General features: G+C 36.2%; 1 protein-coding gene across 1 annotated transcript in view; it reads right to left on the bottom strand.

Annotated features, from left to right (window-relative positions):
• Positions 1 to 26183, bottom strand: part of BMPR1B (bone morphogenetic protein receptor type 1B) — a 161557-nt gene extending 135374 nt beyond the window's left edge. Inside the window, exon 1 of the mRNA XM_029235789.1 lies at positions 26082 to 26183. The gene's annotated coding sequence lies outside the window, so the exon portion shown is untranslated. The remainder of the gene's footprint in view (positions 1 to 26081) is intronic.
• Positions 26184 to 27749: the final 1566 nt, after the last annotated feature.

The raw sequence follows: 27749 nt of genomic DNA, 5'->3' as shown, positions 1-27749 counted from the left end.
GATGCAGAATACTAAATAATCCAGGTAATCTCAGTGACTAAAATACTTTCACATTATAAATTACAAATCTGTGGTAGTTAATATTAACTCTGAGAAACAACTAAGGTACTGTACTGTTAGTAGTAACTAGCACTCCCTCCCACATGCCCCCTGCTACTAAATAACACTTTACGGGCCTAAGACCAGAATTTTTTTAAGTGAGCAAATGGCTTCATTATTGGGTGTATGGAACTATTATTAGTTACTTTTAAATTTAACCATTCACTCTTTTTAAAAATACTTTCCAAAAATAATACAGGTGTTTCCATACAATTCCCAAATTGATCCATAACTTCCCTAGAGAGTATTATTATTCTGGAAACCTAAAATTATTTAATAAAAAAGCACTGTAAATGCAAATTATCGACAAAATCAAAATGCAAATTTTATTACACTGTTACGTGTACATAAGTGACACATGCCTAGGACCCTGGAATTCTCTTCCCAAAGACTCAGGTTGTATAATCTTTGGATAGCCAAGAGCAATTAGTTGCTGGCCATGTGAGACACAGTTCGGACAAGAAGGTTGAGATGTCCACATATATGCAAGATAAGTCACTTGTGATGCAGTAAGAAGGTAGGGGGAAGAATAAGGGTAGTGGGCCATGGGCCAGGGTCAGATCATCTCTCCCAAGGCAGCAGTAGTCCAGCACAAAATTCAAGTAAATCTGGGGACTCTACGTTGAAACCTGGCCTTCCAACTTGTTTCATTTGAAAAACTCGAAAGAGCAATGTCATCAGAGAGGGGAACTGCCTGCATGACTTGCTGAAGATTGAAAATGAACTTTGCAGCCTCCTCATTTAGGCATTTTATTTGATGTCTTGTACAGTGCAGTTAAGGGAGCGGCACAAGGTGGATGAGCCGCTGAATCTGGAGTGGGGAGTAAAGAGCCTCCTCTCACACAAAGGAAGAGAAAGTGGGTATCTTCCCTGGAATTGTCAAATGTCTGGAAGAAGAGGCTAGAAGAGCAAAGAATGATGATAAATGTTCTTCCCTATCCTTCTCTTGTCTGGTCAATGCTGCTGGGTCTCCCTAGAACAAACCATAGTCCTTTGTGGAAAAGCAATTATTTTGAATCTGTGCTATGCACAGTTATTTGGCATAACCTGTTGCTTTACATATATTTTTCTAATTGTTGGTAAATGGTATATTTATTTGTCAGGGCATGAGGATAAACATTTTTTATTTAACAGTGTGTTAGCTTAATCTATAAATTTTAAATATTTGACATATGGCATGTAGTTATCCATTTGAACTCTTGCCCTGGGCCCTGCAACAGTTAGGGGTAGATCTGGAAAACATTTTGCAAATACCTTGATAAAGCCCTCCATCTCTCTCTCTTTCCCATGTTCTTCTTGTTTCTTATCCCTACAATCTGTATATAATTGCATATATACAAAATATTGCAAAGATATATACCTCTTCCATACTTTCAAACATACCGGAAAGAAAGGGGAGTGAAAAAATGATATACTTATTCAAGTATTAGCCAATCTCTGTCATAATAACAAAAGAAAAAACATGAAAACAAATACCAAACTACATCTCTATAAAGTTGAAGAAGATAGGAAAGAAGAAATCAAATAATTAACAGCTTCACCATAATTAGGGCAATTAAAAGTATAACACATAGACCTGGCTTTAGAGGAGCTTAAAAATAAGCACAGGACAGATTCTTTACTTGAAATAACTCCCACCACCTAACAAGGTACCTGGAGGACAGAGGGTACACAATAATTCGTTGAAATGAAAAAAATGAAATGGTAACAATTATACTGAGACAATACTAACATGTTAAGCAGTATTACTCTAGACCTTGGCACAGAGGCCCCTGCTCTAATTTAGAGTCTGGAGAAGTGTCATCAAATTTTTTGGTCTCAGGATTCTTTCACCCTCTTAAGAAATACCAAGGACCCAAAAGAATTTTTGTTTACGTTTATTTTTATTTTTTTGGCTTTATTTACCATATTAGAAATTAAAACTAAGGCATTTATAAAATATTTATTAATTCATTTTAAAATAAAAGTAATATGCCTATTATATGCTACCATAAATATTTTCATGAAAAATAATCCCATTTCCTCAAACAAAAATAATTTGGTGAGAAGTATCTGGCTTAACAGAAGGGAGATTCTCAACTCTGCTTCTGCTTTCAATATGTTGTGATAAGTTGCTGTGGTTGAAGTATATGAAGACAATCCTGTCTCCCACAGATAAAAAGAACTGAAAAAGGGGGAAATATTTTAAAAGGCTTTTCTGATATGTGGATATTCTTCCTTAATATTACACCAAAACTCAGCGTGGAGTAGTTTTTAGCTGCAATGTAGAATCTGAACCGTAACAATGAAATATTTGTATTCTTTTACATTAAAATCAATTCTACTACCTTGCTCCTTGAATAGACCTTTTATTCATGCATAGTTTTATAACATCATACGTTGATCCATGCAGAACTTGCAAGTGTTAACACATTTCCTTATACAATAACAAAAAAAATCACATCTGTTAATATCAGCACCAATATCATCAAAAAAGATTTTAAATATTGATGTACTCTCAAGCTCATGGTGGCAAACAAGTTTTCCAAAAATCTGAGTTTTTATTTGGATTTTCACTTGAACACTGAGATTTTATCAGCAGCACAAATACTGCCCATTATTTTCCTTGATAAGCTCACTTCATTATTTTCAAGAAAATGTCCACCAAATATCCAAGTCTAAATTGTCATAGTGTGTCAGTCGTTCTTTCAATTTAAAATGATGACCCACTAAAAAGGAACTAGTTCTGCAACAATTCCTTGAGTAAAACCATTGTCTTTCAGTATGCGGAAGGCCAACCATACTTCCATTTCGTTACAAAGAATATTAAAATAAGGCATGCAGTCAAGGGTTGAGATTCAATGAAGTGATCATTTCTACTGCTTTTATCAAGAACATTTTAAGTTAAATGTTCATTTTTCTTTTTTTTCTTCAAGGGTTTGGCAGTGAAGAACGCAATGGTGAAATGTACAGCTGCCGCCACTACCTTGGTTGGCGCTGAGGTGCCAACGGTTTTCCCTACCATTGTTTTTTTTTTTTAATTGTATTATATTTATTTTTTTATACAGCAGGTTCTTATTAGTCATCCATTTTATACACATCAGCGTATACATGTCAATTCCAATCTCCCAATTCGTCAGACCCTACCATTGCTTTTGAACCATGGGAGCAAGCATTGGCACAGTGAATAAAGGCAATTACCATCTTAGTGTTATTATTTGAATAGTTTTGAACTCACAAGTGCCCTAAAAGGTTCTTGGAGAGCTCCAAGGAGTTCAAGGACCATACTTTGAGAGCCATGGTTCTGGTCGCCCCCTCTCTTCACGGATCAGGGAGCTCGCTGGCACAAATGAACATCTCCTCACTCCCACCACCCCCCTGCCACAGCCCTTCTGCATGATGCTCAATGTAGTACAGAACCGTTTTGTTCTTAGCAGAGTGTATCTTCTTTAACCGGTATTTAGGGGGAAAATCATTGGGAAACACTGACATTTCAAAAAGGCATCAGTATGTACTGAAATCAGCAGATCTGAGTACTAATTAAACCTGGTAATAAAAATCCACAATTCTAACCACTTAAGTTCCAGGAATCTATTTTATGTGTAAAATATTTACATTAAAGATGTATAAGGTCCCTTTTAGAATGCTGATGTTATAAATCAGATAAATGAGCCAGTATGATTTTACCCTACATGAAATAGGGAATTCAATCATCCCCAGACCATATTCCACAGACAGGTTACTGAACTTTCACTCTTTGTAAAATGCGCTATAAATTGAAGAGGAATGTAATTCAATTAACTAATTGAGTATTAGTTGGAGTGTAGAATAATATTAAAACTTAATAGCTGCATCAAGTCCTCATTTTACTCACAGCTCTCACCTTGTGCATTTTTTTTTTAAGTCAACGGGTAAGGTTTTTTCATTGTTTTTTAAATCACAGTAGGTGAACCCAAAAAAAGATTGTCTCTATCAACCTAATTATTCTTAATAGCTTTGAATCTACATTTCTTGGACGAATTCTGCCAACTATAAGATAGTCCAGCTTCTGAATTTGGATGCTGATATAACATTTGCTGAATTAACAAATATTTATGCTAATCACAGAACTTAGAAGGGAGATGAGAGTTAATTGAGTAACAGAAAGCCAAAATATGTTACCATTCTTCCTTGCTCTCTCAACTATTGCAGAAACATTTATTCATTCATCTAACAAATATTTATTTAGTACCTACAGCCTGTCAGGCACCATTCTAAGCTCCAGATACTGCAACATATAAAACAGAGTCCCTGGTCTAATTTAACACTATATATTTTTTTTCTACTGACACAGAAGTAGCCTCAGAATTCTCAAAACACTGCATGAAGGAACCACTACTCATCAAATCTGCCACCCATATTCAGTTAAATATCTTCATTTTAGGCTTATAAAGTGTCTGACATGATGCTAGGTGCTACAGGAGATGCCAAAGAAATAAAAGATAATAGTTTCCACAGAAAAACTATAATCTAATAATTAGGGAAGATAATATATGATAAAAATAGTATGATAAAGTGCCTATTTTATAATATAAAATAACAAGTACAACATACATCTAGATTTCAATGTAGGTTGGTGACATCAAACAGTATCTGTTTTCTAATTTATCACCTCTTTACCCTTACTATTTTCTTGTATACCCATGTATCAGTAGTACTGTTCTAGAAGTTTTACACGTTCTAGTTTTCTTTAATCGTCTTTAAAAACACTGTTCACTACCCTGTATATAGAAGAAAAGAATACATAAATCCTGAGAAGCAGGGCAGTCTCAGTACCTGTTTTCTCATGCAAGTCAGCCTTTTCCAGAGCACAAATAGCTGGCCTGGGGCAGCGTCTCTGCATGGGGTGGGCTGTCTCTTTTGTGAAGCCCATTCATGTGGGTCCTTTAGTACTCACCCGTACCTGTAAGTCAGCCAAGGAAGCAAATGTCCATGTTTTCTCAAAGGAAAATCAGATAACAATAATTTTATCCAAAATAAAATCAGTTGGAGGAAATATATGAGGAACTATCCTCGCAGGGTTCAAACTAGAAAATTAACTATAAAAACAAAATACTATGACTTCTACATAATCAAATTGAACAGATACAGAGTCACTGTTTGATGGGAAAAATAACTTTTGAAAGTCACATTTATTAAATTTCTTCCTCTATTTTGTATATCCTAATTCACCTTAAAGACCACACAATGTTTTTTCAGTTGAAGAACTAGTTATTTAATGAAAAAGTTGCATAATTTTTTTTTAACACAAGACAAATACATTGAGAAACAACAACATAAATCTCCCATTTAAAGAACTGATTTCACATTTTCAATATTACTATAAAGTTTAGTCTTCTGGGAGCTCTCTTAAAAATGCTTTCTTACTTATCTCTGATAGGTCCCTATTTGTTTTTATGAGAGACAGCATTACTAACCCAAACTGTGTCAATTATTAAGAAACTCTTTTCTCAGAAATTTTGTTCTTTCCTCCAAGTACTATTGTGTTATAGCACCTTTGTATAAATACTTTTAATTTGACATGTGTTATAAAAGTCTATGTTTAAGATGTAGTTAATGAAGGACAGATGTTTAAAACATTGGGTTCACAAAGAAGTTGTAAATACTGCTGGCACAGTAAATTTTGTGATTAATTTTAGTCTGTTTATGTAATAAGGATATTTACACAGCTGGAAAAGCACCAAAAATAACTGTCCTATGTAATATTAATTCAAATCGATATTAATTAGAAGCAGCATAGGTACAATCATATCAAAGTATCTAAAGGCCAGGTTAGTGTTTATGGTTAAGACTAGAAATAAATCAAATATATCAAGAATCAATTTCTCTTGGATTAATAACACTGTAAATAACTGAAATAGTTCACAACTTATTCACTTTTTATCTTGGACAAATTAATACCTCACTTTCTCCTTCTGCCTAAAAACACATACTCTTCCTTGAACAGACCTTAGGTTCTGGACATATTTGTGTATCCACAGACTTCTTTAGTTGATCCCTTAGTTCCTCAATTGTCTAACATATTCATGGCAATAGTTATTCAAATTTCTTCATGAAACCACGCATTTTAACTTAATGTGTTAAGAACAAGATAGGATTTTCTTTTTCCATTTTCAATGGCTAATGAACTTTAAAGGTATCCATCAGGGACATTTCAAAATGAGGCACCTACACATAAAATTTATAACTGTTGAGCAATGTCCATTTTTCTACTTTCACTGATACCTTAAGTTGAATACATGAGACAAAATAGGCTAGTCATAACCCATTATCCATTCTCTTCCCTTCTTCCTTGGCAACAGAATCCTGGGTTTTGAGGGTGGCAATATACCCAGCGAGAAGACCATGATGTGGTCATTTGATTAAAAGCTGGCCATTGGACTTCCCTGGTGGCGCAGTGGTTAAGAATCTGCCTGCCAACGCAGGGGACACGGGTTCGAGCCCTGGTCTGGGAAGATCCCACATGCCGCGGAGCAACTAAGCCAGCGTGCCACAACTACTGAAGCCCGTGCTCCTCAACAAGAGAAACCACCGCAATGAGAAGCCCGCACACCACAATAAATAGCAGCCTCTGCTCGCCACAACTAGAGAAAGACTGTGCGCAGCAACGAAGACCCAACACAGCCAAAAATAAAAAAAATAAATAAATAAAATAAAAAAAAAGCTGGCCATGAAATGTAACCAGAGTTGGGAATCTTGAACTGCTGCTCACAACAAGGTACTTGACTAAATGATTTCTCCATATGACCTCTCCCTCACTTCTACCTCTTTCCTACTGCCTAGAAATTAGACATGACAGCTGGAATGATAATAGCCACCAAGGACCAAAATACGTCTTTGGAGATGGAAGCCACATGCTAGGTTGGTGGAATAGGAAATTAGAAAGAGATAGATCCTTGATGTCTATGGAACTGCCACACCCTACCTGAATTGCCTGCCTCTGGACTTCTTTATATGAAAGAGAAATAACCTTCTATTTTTCTACCATTATATCCAGTTCCCGTTAACTACATCCAGTACAATTCCTAAATGATAGGAAACACAGATCCAGAATATGAGAAATTAAACATAGGCCTGATGAGGGTGACCCTAGCACTTCTACCATACGTTATAATCCTAACATATCTTTGACCTATGTGGACACCAAAACTCATTCTAAAACAAATCTTCCTTAGCTATTACTGAACAATTTGAGTGGTTTTCTTATAAAACATAAGGTAAATATACATCATTGTTCTGGATTAAAGGGTTATGGAACTCTTGGTTGCAAAGATTATTCCAATTCTCTGGAGTTTGAACAACTATTCTAAGGCAGGAGCTAAACAAATCTTCATATGGATCAAGTATTGCGTCAATAACTTGAGGAACAAAGACTCCCAACTCCATTCTCTTTGAAATTCAACAATTTTGGATTTTCTTTTTTACGAACTGGAATGATTCTGAAAGCAAAAAACACCAAGACACTAAAAATAAAGGGAAAGAGCATCAAAATCAGGTCCTAGATGATGGAGCTGTTAGAGAGAACTGGTTCCAATATTGTGGATAACTAAGAATGTAAGTTTCTCCAAAACAGAGAGGGTATCACTTCAGGGTAAGCAAAGAACCATTGTAGCAGGAGTAGAAAACATGCCAACGAACAACTGTCCACCGGAATGTATGTAAACAGTTTTCAAGAGTGACACAGAGTGGCAGGTACAGAACAACAAGAGTAGGAAAGATGGTAAGCATAATTTTCTAAGTCTGAGATGACTATGCTTACATGTGGAAATGCAAAGTACTCATTCTTCCTCTAAAATGGGCCTCTCCTATATTTTCTATCTCAATAAACCATACTAACATCCACCCAATTGGCCAGGTCAGACAACATGAAAATATATGTCACTATTCTCTCTCTGCCCTGCAAATCTGTTTGATTTATGCTTTTTTTAAGTCTTTAAAGTTTCCCCCATCTTGCAGCCCTCTATCTCTGTCTTAAGCTAATGTCTTCCTTAGGTGTCCATCTGTCAGTATGCCCGCCCTTTGACTTCTCAACTCCAGTCCACCCATTCTCCACACTGAGACAGGCACTCTTCTCAAGTGAAAAATCTCACTTTACAAATGAGGAACTTGGGCCCCAGAAGGTTAACTAAGTTGTTAAAGTTCATACAGTTACTTGGCGGTAGAGAGCTTAGGCTCTCTAACTTCAGAGCCTATCCTTTTAATCTCTTATCAATTTATTAAGCCTTCTTCAGATAAATTATCAAAGTAGAGATTGAGGTTATCTTGAAAACTGCTGCCTGAACCTGCCACATACTCTATAACTTTTTCTTAAATATAACATTTTTTTCAATTACACGAAGTCAACTTTAATCTACTTTGAGTTCTCTTTTGGGAGGAAGAAACTCTATTTCATTAAACATCCATGTATGCTTTATAAGATAAATGGTAATATGTGAAAGAACATTCACCTTAGGATGAAAGAAAATGCAGTTGCAGATAACAACGTCTACAATTCTGCAGGTACAACAATATGTTCTTGTATAAAAGCTGGACTGTTTGGGGTATTCAGGTACACGAGTCACACAGGGAAAACCTAACATATAACTTAACACATATTTCACTAGAACAGCAGCCTAGACAGCTTTCATTCAAATAGATTAGCTGACAAACAGAAATAATTTTTTTTTTTTTTTTTTTTTTTTACGGTGTGCGGGCCTCTCACTGTTGTGGCCTCTCCCGTTGCGGAGCACAGGCTCCGGACGTGCAGGCCCGGCGGCCATGGCACACGGGCCAAGCCGCTCCGTGGCATGTGCGATCTTCCCAGACCGGGGCACGAACCCGTGTCCCCTGCATCAGCAGGCAGACTCTCAACCACTGCGCCACCAGGGAAGCCCCAGAAATAATTTTTTTAAAACATCCATCCTAACTTAAGAAAGACTAGCAAAATGAGCCTGGTTCCACTGGGGCATGAAGGTTCATTACAAACTCAAGTTTAATTGGGTAGGTAGCAATTGTTCCAGCAACATTTGGGAAAATATACTCACTTATTCTTTAATTTATATTCATACACGTAAGTCATATTAATATATTTCATTAATGAAATCTTCAAGCGCATATATGTATATGTGTAATGCATATACATATATTTAGTACAGTAGAATTTCCCCTTCCAAAAAAGCTAACAATAAATTGAAGTTGGTTTTGTGGAACTGAGGAAATATGATATTTATGAAACCATTTGTGAGGTACGCAGTAATATAATGGAGCAAAATGGAAAAGGAAAAGGAAGCATGTGGTCCACATTTTTCTCTTCCTCCTCCTTTTGGCTTCTCTTTATTATATTTTTTGACAAAATAAGGTTATTTTAAAAGTTAAGTACCCTATCAGTACGTTTGGGGAAGGATATTGATTTTGCCAAGTCATCCCAAAGTTGAAAATTTGTTTGCTCAGGGTTTTTACTATGAAACATTTTGGTAATGCCAAAAGCATAGAGAACATGTAATGAATACACATGTTTATCATCAAGATTAAAAAAGCAAACATTACAGATACAACCCTGTACAGCCAATCCCAATCTCATACACCCTCCTCCTCCTTTTACAGGTAATCACTACCCTAATTTTGCTGTTTATCATTGTCAGACATATTTGAATGTGTGTATGTGTGTGTGTGTATGTGTATTATCTATATATGTATGTGTGTATACAGCATGTATATGCATACGAATATATGAGTATAAACCATATATACTCTTTATGGAATGTTTAAAATATTTTCTATAAATGACATAATCCATGTGTCTGTCCTGCAGTAGCTTATTTTTTTATTCAATATTATATTTTAATGATTAATCCATGTTGATAAACGTAACTCAAGTTTATTCATTTACGTGCATAACTCTAGAGTTATTCATGTATACAGTTATTTATCTATATACTGTGGATGAACATTTAGATCATTTCAATTTTTTCCATTAAAATGTTACAATAAAGATGCATATTTCTTCTCACAGAGTTTTCATCACTCTCAATCTTCCCTGAAGCATTCTACAAGACAATCCAAGCTCAACAAAATGAAGCTCCGTATTGTCCAGAAGTATATACCACTTATAATGCAGGGGGAAAGCTTACTGAAAGATTACACTTACTGGCAATATTTCATGGACGCTTAACAGTTCTTAATGACAAAGTAACCAAATGTTGACTAAAGAGGTTTTACTGGTTGGGGAAATACTGTAGCTTTTGAGGATTACAGTTTAGTAGACAGGATACCTAACTGTTACAGAATGGATTCTCAAGTACAGAGTATCATCTAATACAACAGAGTGTCATCAAATTGAACATTTCCCAGAAAAATAAACTGCACCACTGCATTATTATTTTCAAACAAATTATTATATTCTTATAGAAAAATACATATTTGGTGATATATTCAAAATAAGAAGCTAACAGCACCTGAAATCACATTTTAAAGAATGTGCTGAACTGAATTTGTGTTAAAAATTTTTTTAATCTAATTTCGTGGTTAAGAGCACAGGCTTTCAAATCAACTAGTCCTATTTTGTAGCTGAGCTCCACTTTTTACCATTTATCCAAATTTCGGTTATGTTACCTGAGTCTCAGTTACATCACCCATAAAACTGGGATGATAAAACCTACCTTGTAGACTTTAATACAATTTAAACGAAATAATGTATAAAATGTAATTACCCTTGCTGCTGCCCTCTGCTGCTATAATGGTTACTGTTAGTTATTGGGATCCAGGCTGGGTTCAAGGTTTAGATGCTGATACATGCAGTGACACATATGTTAGGGCCTAATTCTCTCCAGCTAGGTAGTGCACCACCAGATTTATCTGGGGCCTGAGGAACCACCTGAGAAATAATTTAAACCTGATCCACAATAAGAGTTTGATATATACAGGCATGTCTGAAGGTCTGAGAATCTAGGGTTGTATATGTGTGTATAAGCAAGAGAAAGAAGGAAGTGGGGGAAAAGGAGATGAAGAGACTGAGATTCACTGACTGACTGATTGATAAATCCACCTCAGGGCTGAAGCTACAACAGAATAGCAAAATTTCTAAAAGCAAATTTTTAAGTTGGAAGCAGGACCTCTGAGAGAGAATTATCCACAGGGAAGAAATGAAGCAGCAAGTTAAAGTTGGCAACAGGACCTGAGATTCAGAAGAGAGTAATGCTTCCGGTAATACCTTGATAAATGTGAATATAACCCTTACTGATCCAGTGACCTCGGGGACATGTGTGTTCCATAAGAACACAGGTGAAACCAGAACACACAATTCCACAAAATCTGTAACTCTTTAAGGCCTAAACAAACATGCTGTAGGTCCTCAAAACGCGAGCGATTAACAACAGCAGGAAGGCAGCTATTCCTCTTCTCAATTTGCAGCAAAGTGTACACTGTCAGGGTCCAAGCATTAGTGAGAACTGATGGGTACCGGACAAGACCTCACACCCCAGCATCTGGAACAAGCAGACAACCAGTCTGGAGATGCAGAAATGACCTGGTGGCCAGGGAAGATCACCATTATCAACGGTGGCAGCAAAACTACCTAGAGCATAGTGATAAACAGCAATGATGTAAAGCAGCAACACCTCCCAACTGAAGGGGTCTGGCTCAGCTACGAGGAAGAGAGCCCTAAAGATGGTACTGAAGATGGCAGCCCGGAGTCAGGAAAGGCGGCTTTGTAGAAGGCCATAGTGTCGGCCCCCAAAGTAGCCCGGCATGTGTGTGAACAAATATGGAAATTCCTGAGGATCCCCAGAAACACTGTAGGAAAAAAGTAACCTGAAAAGAGAGGGCTCAAAGTCCTGCCACTGAACTCATGGGAGTCAATGAGCTAAGGAAATACGAATGTACGAAGGACCAAAGGCCAGTGAGGCATAGGCACCACTGGAAAACAATACTACCAGTAGAAAATCATGACACAGTGAGAAATCAGTGCAAATGAGACAATTCCTGGACAGTAGAGCCAACAGGCAAAAGAGCTGTACTAAGTATAAACTATGAAAAATTTCAAACTTGCATGCACCTAGATAAAGGCCAAATAGCTCAAAATGGATTAAGGACCTAACTGTAAGACCGGACTCTCTAAAACTCGTAGAGGAAAACAGGCAGAACACTCTGACATAAATCACAATGAGATCTTTTTTGACCCACCTCCTAGAGTAACGGAAATAAAAACAAAAATAAACAAATGGGACCTAATGAAACTTCAAAGCTTTTGCACAGCAAAGGAAACAATAAACAAGACAAAAAGACAACCCTCAGAATGGGAGAAAATATTTGCAAATGAATCAACGGACAAAGGATTAATTTCCAAAATATATAAACAGCTCATGCAGCCCAATATTAAAAAAACAAACAACCCAATCAAAAAATGGGCAGAAGACCTAAATAGACATTTCTCCAAAGAAGACATACAGATGGCCAAGAAGCACATGAAAAGCTGCTCAACATCACTAATTATTAGAGAAATACAAATCAAAACTACAATGAGGTATCACCTCACACCAGTCAGAATGGGCATCATCAGAAAATCTACAACCAAAAAATGCTGGAGAGGGTGTGGAGAAAAGGGAACCCTCTAGCATTGTTGGTGGGAATGTAAATTGATACAGCCACTATGGAGAACAGTATGGAGGTTCCTTAAAACACTAAAAATAGAATTACCATATGACCCAGCAATCCCACTACTGGGCATATACCCAGAGAAAACCATAATTCAAAAAGACACATGCACCCCAATGTTCATGGCAGCACTATTTACAATAGCCAGGTCATGGAAGCAATCTAAATGCCCATCTACAGATAAATGGATAAAGAAGATGTGGTACGTATATATAATGGAATATTACTCAGCCATAAAAAGGAACGAAATTGGGTCACTTGTAGAGACATGGATGGACCTAGAGACTGCCATACGGAGTGAAGTAAGTCAGAAAGAGAAAAACAAATGTCGTATATTAACACATATATGTGGAATCTAGAAAAATGGTACAGATGAACTGGTTTGCAAGGCAGAAATAGAAACAAAGATGTAGAGAACAAACGTATGGACACCAAGGGGGGAAAGCAGGGGTGGGGGTGGGGGTGTGATGAATTGGGCGATTGGGATTGACATGTATACACTGATGTGTATAAAGTAGATAACTAATAAGAACCTGCTGTATAAAAAAATAAATAAAATTTAAAACAGTAATAAAAATAAATAAAGGCCAAGTAGCATACCAGGATAAAAATTAACTTGAAACTTAAAAGGTTTTTTGAAGACAAAAAGGAAGAAATCCTTTCCTCCAATTGTTTTTACTGTGCTATGAAATATTTCATATGTGTGCACTTTACATAATTAAATTTTAATAATATATTAATGATACTTACAATGCTACTTATAATATAAATCCATTGCTTATAATAATATATCAATTATAATACATAACTGTTAATAATGATACTTTTAAATAAAATTTTTAAAGATCACCCACTTACATATCACCCAAGCTTTCTGGGCTCCTCCCTGAACCCAACTCCTTCACTCCTACTAGAACATCAACAGCCTCAGTTTTGTTTTAATTTTTTCCTTGATTTTCTTTATATAGTTAGATCACATACATAATGATTCCACAAAAATATATTACTCAGTTTTGCCTCTGATCAAAGTTTGTACAACTGCAATCATGTTGTATGTATTCTTTGTGACTTGTTTTTTCATTCAACATTACGTTTTGGGGAGTCATCCAGATTCACTCGTTTTCACTATTATGTTAAATCCACTGTAAACAAATATTCCCCAACTTTCCATTCTACTCTCTGTTGGGTTGTTTCCAAATTTTTTTTACTTGTGTTTTGCTATATTATATTACATACAAGACTACAATAAAAACTAATCTTGTAGGGGCTTCCCTGGTGGCGCAGCGGTTGAGAGTCCGCCTGCCGATGCTGGAGACACAGGTTCATGCCCCGGTCCGGGAAGATCCCACATGCCGCGGAGCGGCTGGGCCCGTGAGCCATGGCCGCTGAGCCTGCGCGTCCGGAGCCTGTGCTCCGCAACGGGAGAGGCCACAACAGTGAGAAGCCCACGTACCGCAAAAAAAAAAAAAAAATAATAATAATCTTGTACCTGTTTCCTAAGGCACACAAGCAAGAAATTTCCACAGGAAATACTCCTAGGGGCGGAACTGCTGAGCAAGAGTATACCTATGCTCAATCTCAACCACCAATTCAACGGTACCGCTTTACATTCCCATTCCCAGTGAATGAGAGTTCCTGTTGCTTCACATCCACACCAGCATTTGGTATATTTCAGACTTTTTTATTTTCAACAACATGATGGATATGAAACAGCATACCACTCTAGTTTTAACTTACATTTCTCTAACTATTAATGAGGCTTTCACATGTTCACTGACTATATGAATTTTCTCTTTTTGAAATTCCTGTTCGTTTTTATATTGGCTGATTTTACTTTATTAATTTATAGAATCTTCTACATACTAAACCAGCTTTCAACCTTTCTTACTCTTTGATGAACATACTTTTTAAATTTTAAGCCTGTTGAATTTATTAATCTTTTTATGGTTTGCTCTGTTTAGGCTTAAAGAAATTCTTATCTTACTCTAAAATAATAAATATATCCTTTTCTAAATACTTTGAAGTGGTATTGTTTTTCATAGTTAATTCTGTCTTCCATACAGAATTTGTTTCTGTTTATGAAATGAAGGGATCGGTTCTAGTTTTCCATATGAACAGCTAATCACTGATTACAGTGGCAACTTAGACTCAAGGCTCACTGGGATTCAAAAGAAGAGAGGATAGATGGGCTGGTGATTCCTGCATAGACGGATGCACTAAAGTTGAAGCCCCCGTATACCATTATAGAGGATGAAAGTGAGAACAAATAAGAGTTTTGAGAAAAGAAAACCAATTCGATAAATTCACTCCATTCAGATTCTTACGACTTTTTATATAGTTTATATAACTCTTCCTAGTCATACTGTCATCACTTTACCCCATACAGTGTAAGACAACATTCAGTAGTTTATTTAAACAGGGCTGTATGCCTTGTAAACTCTTTATTGATGTACCAACACAGCTTATGAAAATCTTGAGGAAAATATTACTACTGCAGTATACACTGATTAAGAATTTTATGTGATAATTCAGTGGTTCTCAAACTAGACTCCCACATAATTCCACAAACTCAATACAGCTGTTCTGCCACTATAATAACATTAAATTCCTTTCTCCATTTCAGAAACAACTAAATTAAATTTATAAAACTTTCTCAGTATTAACACTCTCATAATTTTTTTAAATGACATAAACCTGCTACTCATTATTTCTACTAGAGTCTGGTGTGGGTTAACATATACTTACATACTTATTTCTTTGTATATTACAATTAAGCTAATCAAGTTCAATAACTATTCTGGTAAGGTCAAAACACTTTGCTTTTTTCAGTCTAGGATCTTCACCCCACCCTCACTTCATGTTAATTTTTCCATCCATAAGATGCATATAATTTGCTTCAAAGCATTTGGGGGAGCAAAAGGTCAAAAGCAACTACTGGGTATGAAAATGCTTTTAAAATGTAAAACACTTTGCAAACAGAAGTTATAATTTATAACCTTAAATTATATCTTACAAATATGGGGTTAGAACAGTCATGGAAAAAATCAACAGGTAATTCCTAAAGGTCAGTTTTATCTACAGTTTTAATTTCTTTGATATCAAGTCTTTAAATAAAAAAAAAACAGGTTTCTTAACTAGATGAAAAATAAAATTTATTTGTTTGAATGTTATTTCCTGCCCCACATAATTTCTAATAAAGTTCCTGAAAAGTAGAGCAAGGCAAAGGCAGAAAGTTAATCTATACAAGCAACATAACTCATCTCCAAATAATCTGAAAACATCTCTTTTTATAATGGTGTGATCTAAGAATCCATGCCATCGCAGCATGATTTAAAACTAATGAGAAAGTCTATTAGAGTCCAACTGAAATCAAGAGTGTACAGTTTACAGATGAAGGTTTAACCTGCCTCAAAAACATCTTGCAGCATAGCATTGATTTATTTGGAAGAATATACTTTCCTAAGTATTTGCTTTGTTATCTCTTTGCATAAAGAAACCTTGGTAGAGCTACAAAAGTGAGAAAACCTTTGGATGAAACAAGAATAATATACTAAGAATAAGATTTGCTTTTCCTGTTGGTAAATATCAAGAGAGCCTTGTCTTCCTTGTAGCAAATGGACTTGCTGCCCTCTGGTTTGGAGCTCTGTTACACTGGGAAGCCATCTGCCCGGCTGTGCTACTTCTCAAACTTTAGACATGTATAGGAGTAGGAAAGTGAAATTACCTATTTTAAAAGAAAGTCATATATTATACTGTAAAGCTTTTAGAGTCAGAAACAACTCGGTTCCAATCCTATGCCTCCTACTTTCCAAGCTGTGTGATCATAGGCATGATTATTTAACCCTGAATTTCTATTTCCTCATCTTAAATATAGGGACAATAATAACCACCTCCCAGAATTACAGTAAGGGTTAAATGAAAGTGTCATAAATACAAATATTCATAGCAAAATGTTGACCAAGTTATCATTAATTATAAAACCAGAGAGTAAATGACTTTAGGGAAATTGTGAAATACACTAATCGCACTTTAACTTTTTTTTTTTTTTTTTTTTTTGGCGGTACGCGGGCCTCTCACTGCTGTGGCGTCTCCCGTTGCGGAGCACAGGCTCCGGACGGGCAGGCTCAGCGGGCTCACGGGCCCAGCCGCTCCGCGGCACGTGGGATCTTCCCGGACCGGGGCATGAATCCGTGTCCCCTGCATCAGCAGGCGGACTCTCAACCACTGCGCCACCAGGGAAGCCTGCACTTTAACATTTTATGATACAAGTTTCTCTTACTTCCAGGCATTAATATTTCTGTTAAAACTGGAAAGGTTTTCTTCAAATTGCACAAAAAGATGTTTTCTGAAATAATTGGGAATAGATGAAAGATAGAAGGTAAGAAAAATGCTGAAGCTAAAATCAGTAACAATTTAGTATGATGGATAACTGGGAGCAGGGAAAGGAAGATAAGTAACAAGTGGGGAAGCAGGATGGGAGGGAAGAGACAGTGGGAAAGAGAGAGGGGAGCGATAGCCTGCATGGCTCTGGGCTAGATGGGTGATCCTGTACTGGCCACCAGGTCATCCCAGGTCAACCTGTTTGTTGAACTGCTCAACATGTAGAAATGAGCCTTCCTACAGTACGTATGGGGTAGAAGTGCAGAGGACAATGGCTATCTGTGTGTTCTACATGCCTTACAGTATCTGCAAACCAGTGTTTGATCTGAAGTATGCTTATGTCTCTAAAAGCATCAATTAACGCCACTGACAATATATAGTTAATAAACAGAAACATATGTATATCACAGAAAATACTGTATTAAAATTTAACCAAAATTTAAAAAATTGATTCTCAACCTCTGGGCAAATCATATGCAGTTTAAATTATTAAGAAATTGAAATCATGTTAGCATAAATATCACATTTCTTTTCTATAAGAGGGAACATGCAGTATAAGAACAGGTTCAAATTGTTCATTGCAGCACTATTTACAAGAGCCAAGACATGGAAGCAACCAAAATGTCCATCAACAGATGAATGGATAAAGAAGATGTGGTAGATATATACAATGGAATATTACTCAGCCGTAAAAAAGAATGAAATAATGCCATTTGCAGCAGCATGGATGGACCTAGAAATCATCGTACTAAGTGAAGTAAGGCAGACAGAGAAAGATAAATATCATGATACTAATTATATGTGGAATCTTAAAAAAAAAAGATACAAATGCACTTATATACAAAACAGACTTACAGATACGGAAAACAAACTATGGTTACCAAAGGGGAAAGTTTGTGGGGATGCATGGGGAGATAAATGAGGAGTTTGGGATGAACAGATAGAAACTACTATATATAAAATAGGTAAACAACAAGGGCCTACTGTAGGGCACAGGGAACTATATTCAATATCTTGTAACAAACTATAATGGAAAAGAATCTGTAAAAATAGAGAGATATATATTACTGAATCACTTTGCTGTACACCAGAAACTAATACAACATTGTAAATTCACTATACTTCAATTAAAAACAAACAGCTTCAAATTGACCAAAAAAGCCGGCTCCCCTAGTTAAGAACACATGGCTTCACAGTCATATTTTAAGCTCACACTTGTGCTTTGAGAGCTGTACCAATCTGCTTTAGACTGCAACAGTACAAGAAAAAAAAAATCATTCTAAATAATTTCTACCAATAATAATTTTAAAACATTACATATGGAGTATTAATGAGTAACTCAAAAGACTATACACATTGTATGCTGGCTAATTTAAGACAAATAAACAAAAATCTTTACACAAAGAAGTGTGAATTACTTCAGTAGAACAGTGTGTCCTAGGTCACCATGCTTTCCTTCTGTATTATTGTCAAGTTTGATTTGCCAACAAGCCTCTGATAACAAACACAGAAATAAATTTCAAGGTTATAAGCTAAGCTTCTACTGTGAATAATGATATATTAATCTGCTGCTGAAGTTAAAAGTGGTATGGAGAGAAATGAAAAAGAGAGAGACTCTCAATCAAGTGAATTTTACATACAGAAAAAGCCAATATTTAAGTGCAGAATTAATGTGTGAAAGCATTTATGGAATTATGTTCTGACTATACACTGTGCAGTTCTTGTCATCTTTAAGTAAAACAGGAGACTAAAAAAGATGAATGAGGGACTTCCCTGGTGGCACAGTGGTTAAGACTCCATGCTCCCAATGCTGGGGGCTGGGGTTCGATCCCTAATCAGGGAACTAGATCCCACATGCATGCCGCATGTCACAACTAAGGAGCCCACAAGCCACAACTAAGGAACCTGCCTGCCGCAACAAAGGAGCACACGTGCTGCAATTAAGGAGCCACCTGCCACAACTAAGGAGCCCACGTACCACAACTAAGGAGCCTGCCTGCTGCAACTAAGACCCAGTGCAACCAAATAAATAAAAATTTTAAAAAATAAAAAAGATGAATGAGAAAAGGAGGAATAATATGAATAACTACTTAGAATTTTTAAGACTGTTAATTATTACAGATACTGACTAATGCATACTTTTCCAAGTAATAATATAAGAATAACCTGCTTATTAACTAAAAGGTATAATTTATTTTCAAGTGTTCAAGGCAGGACTATAAACAAAACTCCAATAAACAGTACTGTAAATCTTGGCACAGATACACCAACGTATCAACAAAGGGCAGAGTGACCCAAGGAGAAAAAAAATCCTATATTATCTTTAAGCAAAATTGTTTGCCTTGAGTTAAAGAGGAAAACAAATTCCTTCACGATGGCTTAATGTATAACTAACAACTAAGATGGAAAATGTCTCTGTATAAACTTTTATATAGGAATTCCCGCCTCTGACATAAACAAACGCAAACTATATTTATGAGTTAAGTCCATTCGTAGCAGATAAAGCTATCTTTTTGCACCATTCCAGGTAACCAATTAGTGCATAAGTACTGAGTTCTAATGATACTAAAACATCTAGAACTTCCTTTCCTGCTGTAAATACCACAACAAACCGTGAGTCCCTTAACTGAGCAGCTTAAAACAGAGATGACAGCAAAGGCTGCCAGTTAGGGAGACTCATGTCTTCCCTGAATGAAACCTGTAGTTACAAAAACAGAGACCCAGATGGAACAGTCACTGCCTGCTGGCCTGGCAGCTCTGTGCCAGTTTTCTTGCTAACTAAGGTCATAAGCAGGTATGTGAGGGAGGGAATGGTGCTGTGCGTTAAGCCTATGAGGGAGAACTGAATAAGTTGGCTTGGAGTGAAAGACAATTATAAAATCAATAGAGGTATGAAAATCTGAAGAAGTTAAAAAAAAATTAGCAGATTTTAAACTGATTTAAAGTATAGGGTTATTTCTGTCCTTCTTGAGATTCTTTTATCTTCAGCACTAATCCAAAAAAACAGAAGGTTCCTCACATCAGTGATTTCACTGACTTGCCTCTATACTTTGAAAGCCATTGTTCCTGAGTTCATTTCTTCATAGATGGACCCAAGTTGGGAAGGTTCCTGCCATCTGACCCCTAGAGACCTGCATCTCTTAACAGTCATGGCAAAAGCATAAACTCTCTATTTGGCAATCATTCCTTAAAAGATGGACTTTGGTCAGATCTGAGTTTAAATCATAACCCTATCGTTTATTAGCTATGTGAGGCTGATCAAACTACTTTACATCTTGGGGTCTCAGTTTATCCTGAGAAAAAAATCAGAATAGGTCACTCAACGGTCTGTTACAAGGATTTTATGAAATCATATAGTTACAGTTCACGGTAGAAGGCCAGATATATTCTCAAGAAACCCTTGATAAATGGTGACAATTATTAATGCATAAATTCTCACTCACACAGATTCATATTCTTATTATGTCTGCTTTAACATAAGTAATAAATGCAGCCTCCTGTCTACAGTAATTTCAAGGAACATGACAAGTCCCACAACACCCTAACATGTTCCAGTGCTTAAATATTATTTAATAAGAAACATGAACTTTTATTCCTTAGAGATAAAGTTTAAATGGAATACAAATTGAGAGGTAACACAAAGATTTAAATTTGTACCACTGAAGTACAAGTTAAAGTTGACTTCAGAAAAAAGGGGACTAATGATTCAACAAAAGTACCGAAGTAATTAGTTAATAAATTCCTTGTGAATCATAGAATTAACAGTTAAATAAACCATAAAAATGTAGAAAATTTTTTTCATATTTCTGAATTGTAAAGAGCATTCTAAGTTTCGAAGGAGATGAAGAAAATATTGTTTAGCTTTACTAAGATATTTCAAACACACTTGTATTTCAAACCACATAAAACAAAATTTTAAAGTAATCAAAAGCTTATGAAAACAGTTACAACTAACAGGACTTTAAAGAATCAAGATTCTTTGATTAAAAAAAAACACTCTTTAAACCAATAAGACATAGAGCCTCTGAAAAAAGAATAAGTGTATATAAACAGATAAATCATAAAAATTAAAATAATAACCAATAATCTCCTCAGATTCATGTTAACTAGTAATTACAAACATAAATAAAATATCACTTTCCACTATCATGTTAGCAAAGATTTTACAATTATAAATCTCTTAGCAGGCAAGAGTTTGAGAAGACAGATAATACATATTTGAAATGAAAAGTATCAATCCAATGGAAAATATTTACTAAGGAACATTCAGACATGTTTCATTGACTGGAGAGGTGGGTAGAGGCAATCACTTTGGTTTTGTTTTGAGTGAGGCGAGGAGGAGAGAGGAAGGTATAGAAATCGTAGGCTGAGGCCGAGAGCAAAGATTTCATCTATCTGCTCAAAAACTCTTTCATCTTTAAATATACAAGCAATTATTTCCAGGGACCTTAATATTAATGAGAATGGAAGGAACCAAAGAGCTCCAGTTTCTTTGGGAGTGGTGGGGACAGCACTTAGAGAAGCAAAGTCTTACAAGAAGATGACATGTACAAAACAAGTTTGTTTTGCTCCTCTCTGCCCCTTTAATTATTTACATTTTAAAAGACTCTTAGATGAAAGTAAAAATAATCTAGAAAAGCGCATTTGGTTCTCTGAGTTTCGTTGTAATCAAAAATTTTCCAGCTGCGGAAAGAAGAGTCATCTTAAAACAAAGCTGTAGAACGATATATAACTATATATTCCCTATGAGAAGCTCTTAGAATCAAAGTATTAAATTTGTTTCTGTCTTTTGCTTTAGGACTATCTGCCATGTTCTATTGAAAAGGAGAATGTTTATGAGAGCATAAATTTAACTGTACTACCAAAGAGAGTGGGAGAAATCAGGAAAGCCAGAAAGGATATCTGTAATTAAAAATATATATATATTTTTAACTATGATTATGAGTGGAAAAGCCCTCCATCTCAGTTGGAAGCAATAATTACTGGCTGTAGTAATTATTATTATTTATTATTATTATTATTATTCAGTAATTATTCAGGGGTTATGAAATAATGCAAAGGAGTCTAATACAATACAAAACACAGAGATACAACAATTAAGCTTTACATGCAATACACAGAATAAAAAGAGCAATTACAAACAGATGGGAAAAGCCACAATGATAAAATACTGGCCTTACAAATATGTATTTTTTTTAATCAAAATCCTAAGTAGCTACTTTAAAAGCTGATGTTTGGCAAGTTACGTTAACACTTTGTACTATATTTGCCCATATCTATAAAATAAAACAGTTGAAGTAGAAGAGTCTGAAGGTTCCACTTCCATGAATAATTCATTCTTCTCCTTTCATGTTCTATGAATTCTATGCCATCCATAGCTACAGAAAAACACTGATTGGCCAGCTAAGTGGCTAATAATAAAATACCTGATTGTTCTGGCAAAATTATTTATGCCTCACTCCAACCAAAGTTCTCTAACCTCTTCTGGTTGGTGGTGGTACTGGTGTTATTTTTTGCCTTTGTTTGGTTTTGCTATAATCTTTTTTAAAAAATTTTATTAGAGTATAATTGATTTACAATGTTGTGTTAGTCTCAGGTGTACAGCAAAGTGAATCAGTTATACATATATCCACTCTCTTTTAGATTACTTTCCCATATAGGCCATTACAGAGTATTGAGTAGAGTTCCCTGTGCTATACAGTAAGTCCTTATTAGTTATCTATTTTATATATAGTAGTCTGTATATGTCAATCCCAACATCCCAACTTATTCCTCCCCCTTACCCCCGGTAATCATAAGTTTGTTTTCTACATTTGTAATCTTTTAATATTGAGGCAAACTCAGGTTTCTCTCATCACCGGCTTATGGGAACAAGGTACATTTCTAAGTCCATGACCATAGAAACCCCTGCCCTTCCAGTTTTATAACGCTTATATTACTTGATAAGCCAGCAAGATACATAAAATTTATACCTATAACTCTTTGGTAAGGCACCTTATCCATACCTATTTAACTAGAAATACTTATGTGGGCAAAATAAATCTGAAGAAAAATTACAGATTGAATTATGGTCCATTCCAAGCAAATTAAAAAGCTACAAAATTTCCCTATGAAAATACCAATCTTGTTTTCATTCCTAAGACAGATACAATTCAAGGTTAGACAAACAGAAGAGTCATATTCAATAGCTGGGAGAGGTTTACAAGGCTTCAACAGCAGTGGAAGCCACTGGCAGAGCACACTGAGAAGTAAAAATAATCAAAATAAAAAAAGTTGTGAATTACTCTAAATCGTGCATAAAGCTTTACCTTTGATTCTTGTATACTTACTTTGTATATGAAATAATTTGCATTTTTATGTATGGTGGGGAAATAAAACACCATTAAAGACAAAATAAAATTTTATTGAGTATCAGAACTAAAAGAAGCAGCTGCTATTTCTCAAGTACCTTTTAAAACACTGACATTCTTTTCTTTCAATATTTCTATTTTGAGGAGAAAACTCTTCTGACTGAACTGAAGTATCACCTTTCAGGTCTGAGAATTTTTTCAGCCATGATTTTCTATTACTTCCTTAAATTCCTAACTTTCTCTACAATAGGAAATAAAATTAGGAAGTGTAACTTCATTCGTAACGTTGAGAGTCATTCCACTCTGTAATTCTTTAGGATACATGAGGATGGACCCATTCTCTCCTGAAATTCACTCTGGGCCTTTTGGAAGGTGTAACACTGTCTTCAATTTGCTAGAGCATCATTTAATTTATCACAGCAGTCCATGTGGGTGCAGCGACTAGGTGATTTTGCTGACAGATTTCACGAAATTAACTAACCAACATCTGCAGGCTATATATCCTGAATTTGTATGTGCTAACCAATATAATTTTGAACTTCTGTCATTCAAATGGTTTATGAGTTCAATAAATATCTACTTGCATGGATGAACACACATAACTATAATTGTTGACAGAAAGAGAAATGAAGTCTTTAAGTATTGTTATTGTTTCAAAAGACTTTACCACTACTTAAGGGACTTCTCCTTCAATCCAATTAATCAGTTTTAAATTATATTAAAATAAAAAGTCTATAAAGAAAAGTGGGTTTAAAATAAATAAGTTTTTTCTTTAGTTCAAGTTCTTGAATGTCTGCTTTAGGCTAGGTCTTGGAGGAACATAAAAATTAATTTTAAAACATGGCTACAATTAACTCACAAACTCATAAGGGAAAACAAAAACTCTGTATCATCGACTTTGCAGAAGTGCTGTGACAATGGTCTGTACAGGAGTCCAAACCACAGAGGCTGACAGTGGACAGGCAGGGCATCTGGGAAGGGATACCTTCATTGAGGCTGAAAGCCAAAGGCCAGGAAGAGGGTGTTTCAAGATAGAGGAAGCAACATAAACAATTCCAGAAAGGAGGAAAACAGTATGGATAGTTTTGAGTATGCTTAGGTTGTAGATGGCAATTGTATGCTTGATGCAGAGGCTAAAACAAGCATTAAATGAATGTTAAAATACAGTTTAAATTTAGATATCAGATTAGCCTTAAAGCACATCCGAATTAATATAACTGATTTTGAAGCAGTCTGGATTATTTTTAAAATTTTATGTGATTCAACAACAATGATACTCTACAACTATGGGCCTCATTTTAAGATATCTACTTTACATTTAGACCTATTCCACCTGCTGTTTTGGACATGGTTTATCCCATTTTAGAATAAGCTGGTTCCTGAATATTAACCCTAATACAAAACCTATGTCAGAGTATTATCTTTCTCTTATATCTCTATTGTTCTACAGTTTAAGCTCTACAACGGCTTTCATGTTATTTTTGTTTTTAACTTAAATATGTAATACAAAAAACCCTTTGGAACTACAATTGCCATCTACAACCTAAGCTAAACATTTTCAATACCATGCTAATGCTTCTCTTCCACAATAAAAAAACCAACAACAGGGAAACTTTCACTCTGTCAGTACATAAGTTTTATCTAGTTACACCTAGAGTAAAGCAACATATTACTCTCCGAGTTATGTGTAGTAGACATAAAACACATAAGTATATAAATTTCATGGGTGTTCTAAATCAGAAAACACATAGAAAACAATTCCTTTCTGTCCCCTTCAGCACCACTGCTTTTAACATCAATCTGGGATATGCAAAACAATGATGATAAATGAATATGCAATCGCACTACGGTCACACAGAGAAGCATGTGTCAAAGTTCTACCTGTGATGACAGGAAAAAAACTACTGATGTGGGGCAAGAGATGTTAATTTAATATCTTTACTAGAGAACCACTTTTGCAAGGAACCAACCTAGCAAGTCAGTTGGACAAGCAGAGAAATTCTAAATGCTGAGTCCTTTGCACCTTGGATGAAGAAGTCTGTTCTTACTTTTCATCACTCCTGCTTCTCTCCATTCCCAGAAGGAGTCATTATTTCACTTTAATGCGCTGTCAAATGGACAGTGGCTTTCTTTTCAAAAGACCCCACGTTACTCACATTCACAGCCTGCACATTTTGACAGTGACAACATCTTCACACATTCATCTGAATTCTTCCCCTATTCCACTTCTAGAACACCCTCCACTATAAACTCACTAATATTCATGTTTTAATAGCAATATAAAAAGTAAACACGAATTTACCAATCAGAAGACGTCAAGTCTGACAGAATGAAGAAAGAGAAATTTACTGACAGGACATAACTTGAAATCAGTGTTCAAGAGCCATTCCCACCACCCACGCCATTTAAGTGTATTATGACCGTGCACAGCATTCTTAAGAGCAGAATATGAAACTACACTGCCACCAAGGACACTTAGCCAGCAGGCAGCCCCTCCACATTAGCTTTAATATGCCACACAGCCCTTTGCTTACTGATGTAGAGCAGCCAACAGGGAGATGGAGTTTACCAGTAAAAGCGAGACTGAACTGGCTAATTACTTACCTTCTTACGTATAGCAGGCTTGCTCGTTTAACTTTTTGTTTCCACTCTTGTCATAGCTCAGCGGCAAATGGTTGTGATTCAGCAGAAGTTCGAACCTGATAATTAAAAAGAATTTTTTAAGAAAAAAATTGGAAATTAAAGTTCCCTCCACTGAAGTCTTTCTTTCCTTGCCCTCTGGCTGTATGTTTCTCGCTCTCGTTTTCTCTCCCTGCAAGGCAGCTACGTAGTGGTCTATAAATATTGACCCTGACATGTGCTCAGTGCTTCACTTGCTCATGGCACAGGTCTGTGTTACTGAACACCGTGGTAATACTCCAGCAAAGTTCTCAGCTGCTCAGACAAAGCTGTGGATTGGCTCACTACCCAGCAACCCTGTGCCTGCCTGGAAATACCATTTTGCTGCCAGTTTTACAGATGCTATGGGCCTTTCCTGAGGCCCAAATCAGGCACAGAAGGGCAATTATGAGGTTTGTCTGAAGAAATAGTTTTCCTCAAGCAGGTGGAGAAAAGGGGGGCTGGGTGGAGTGAAAGACAAGAAAGGAAGTACTGCCTTTGTTTTGGCCAAACAACATAATTTCAAATCCTTTATAAAAGTCATACCTAAATGCCATTCAATCAAGCTTTATAAAACTGAACTACTACTTACTATGAATAACCAAAAGACGTAGGAAAGCATTTTTGCAATTGCTTTTAATATTGCTTCTCATTGAATAAGGCTGTAGTGACTGAGTAAGCGGCCACAAAGAAATGTGTCAACATAAATAAATTCATTTCCAGAATGATAGAAGTGCCCAGGAAAATATAATATTAATCTGATCAAATTAAATATTTGGTGAAAGAAGCTAAAATATAATCTGGAAATTATATGAATCAACATGCTATATGAAATACTTCTAGATTTTCAATCATCACAATTGAATTATTTTATTTTTTAAAAAATTAAGGGGACGGGCTTCCCTGGTGGTGCAGTGGTTGAGAGTCCGCCTGCCGATGCAGGGGATGCGGGTTCGTGCCCGGGTCAGGGAGGATCCCACATGCCGCGGAGCGGCTGGGCCCGTGAGCCACGGCCGCTGAGCCTGCGCATCCGGAGCCTGTGCTCCGCAACGGGAGAGGCCACAACAGTGAGAGGCCCGCGTACCGCAAAAAAAAAAAAAAATTCAGGGGACTTCCCTGGTGGCGCAGTGGTTGAGAATCCAGCTGCCAATTCAGGGGACATGGGTTCGATCCCTGGTCTGGGAAGATCCCACATGCCGCAGAGCAAATAAGCCTGTGTACCACAACTACTGAGCCTGTACTCTAGAGCCCATGAGCCATAACTACTGAGCCCATGTGCCACAACTACTGAAGCCCGTGTGCCTAGAACGTGTGCTCCACAACAAGAGAAGCCACCGCAATGAGAAGCCCGTGCACCACAATGAACAGTAGCCCCCGCTCACCACAGCTAGAGAAAGCCTGTGCACAGCAACAAAGACCCAACACAGCCAAAAATAAAATAAAACTTTTAAAAAGATATTATTTTTTTAAAAAATTAAGGATAAAATCTAAGCCATGACTATATAATTTGTAGGTGATATAAACAAGGTCAGCATTATCTACATATAGCACATATAATGTCCACGGTATTAATGATTAAAAAATAAATCAAGCCCATATTTTTTATTCTTCTTG

This window comes from Monodon monoceros, unplaced genomic scaffold (assembly GCF_005190385.1).
Source record: "Monodon monoceros isolate NGI ecotype Baffin Bay Population unplaced genomic scaffold, NGI_Narwhal_1 Super_Scaffold_20, whole genome shotgun sequence".
NCBI lineage: Eukaryota > Metazoa > Chordata > Mammalia > Artiodactyla > Monodontidae > Monodon > Monodon monoceros.
Note: the sequence above shows the minus strand (reverse complement) of the source record. Positions and strands in the feature narration are given on the sequence as shown.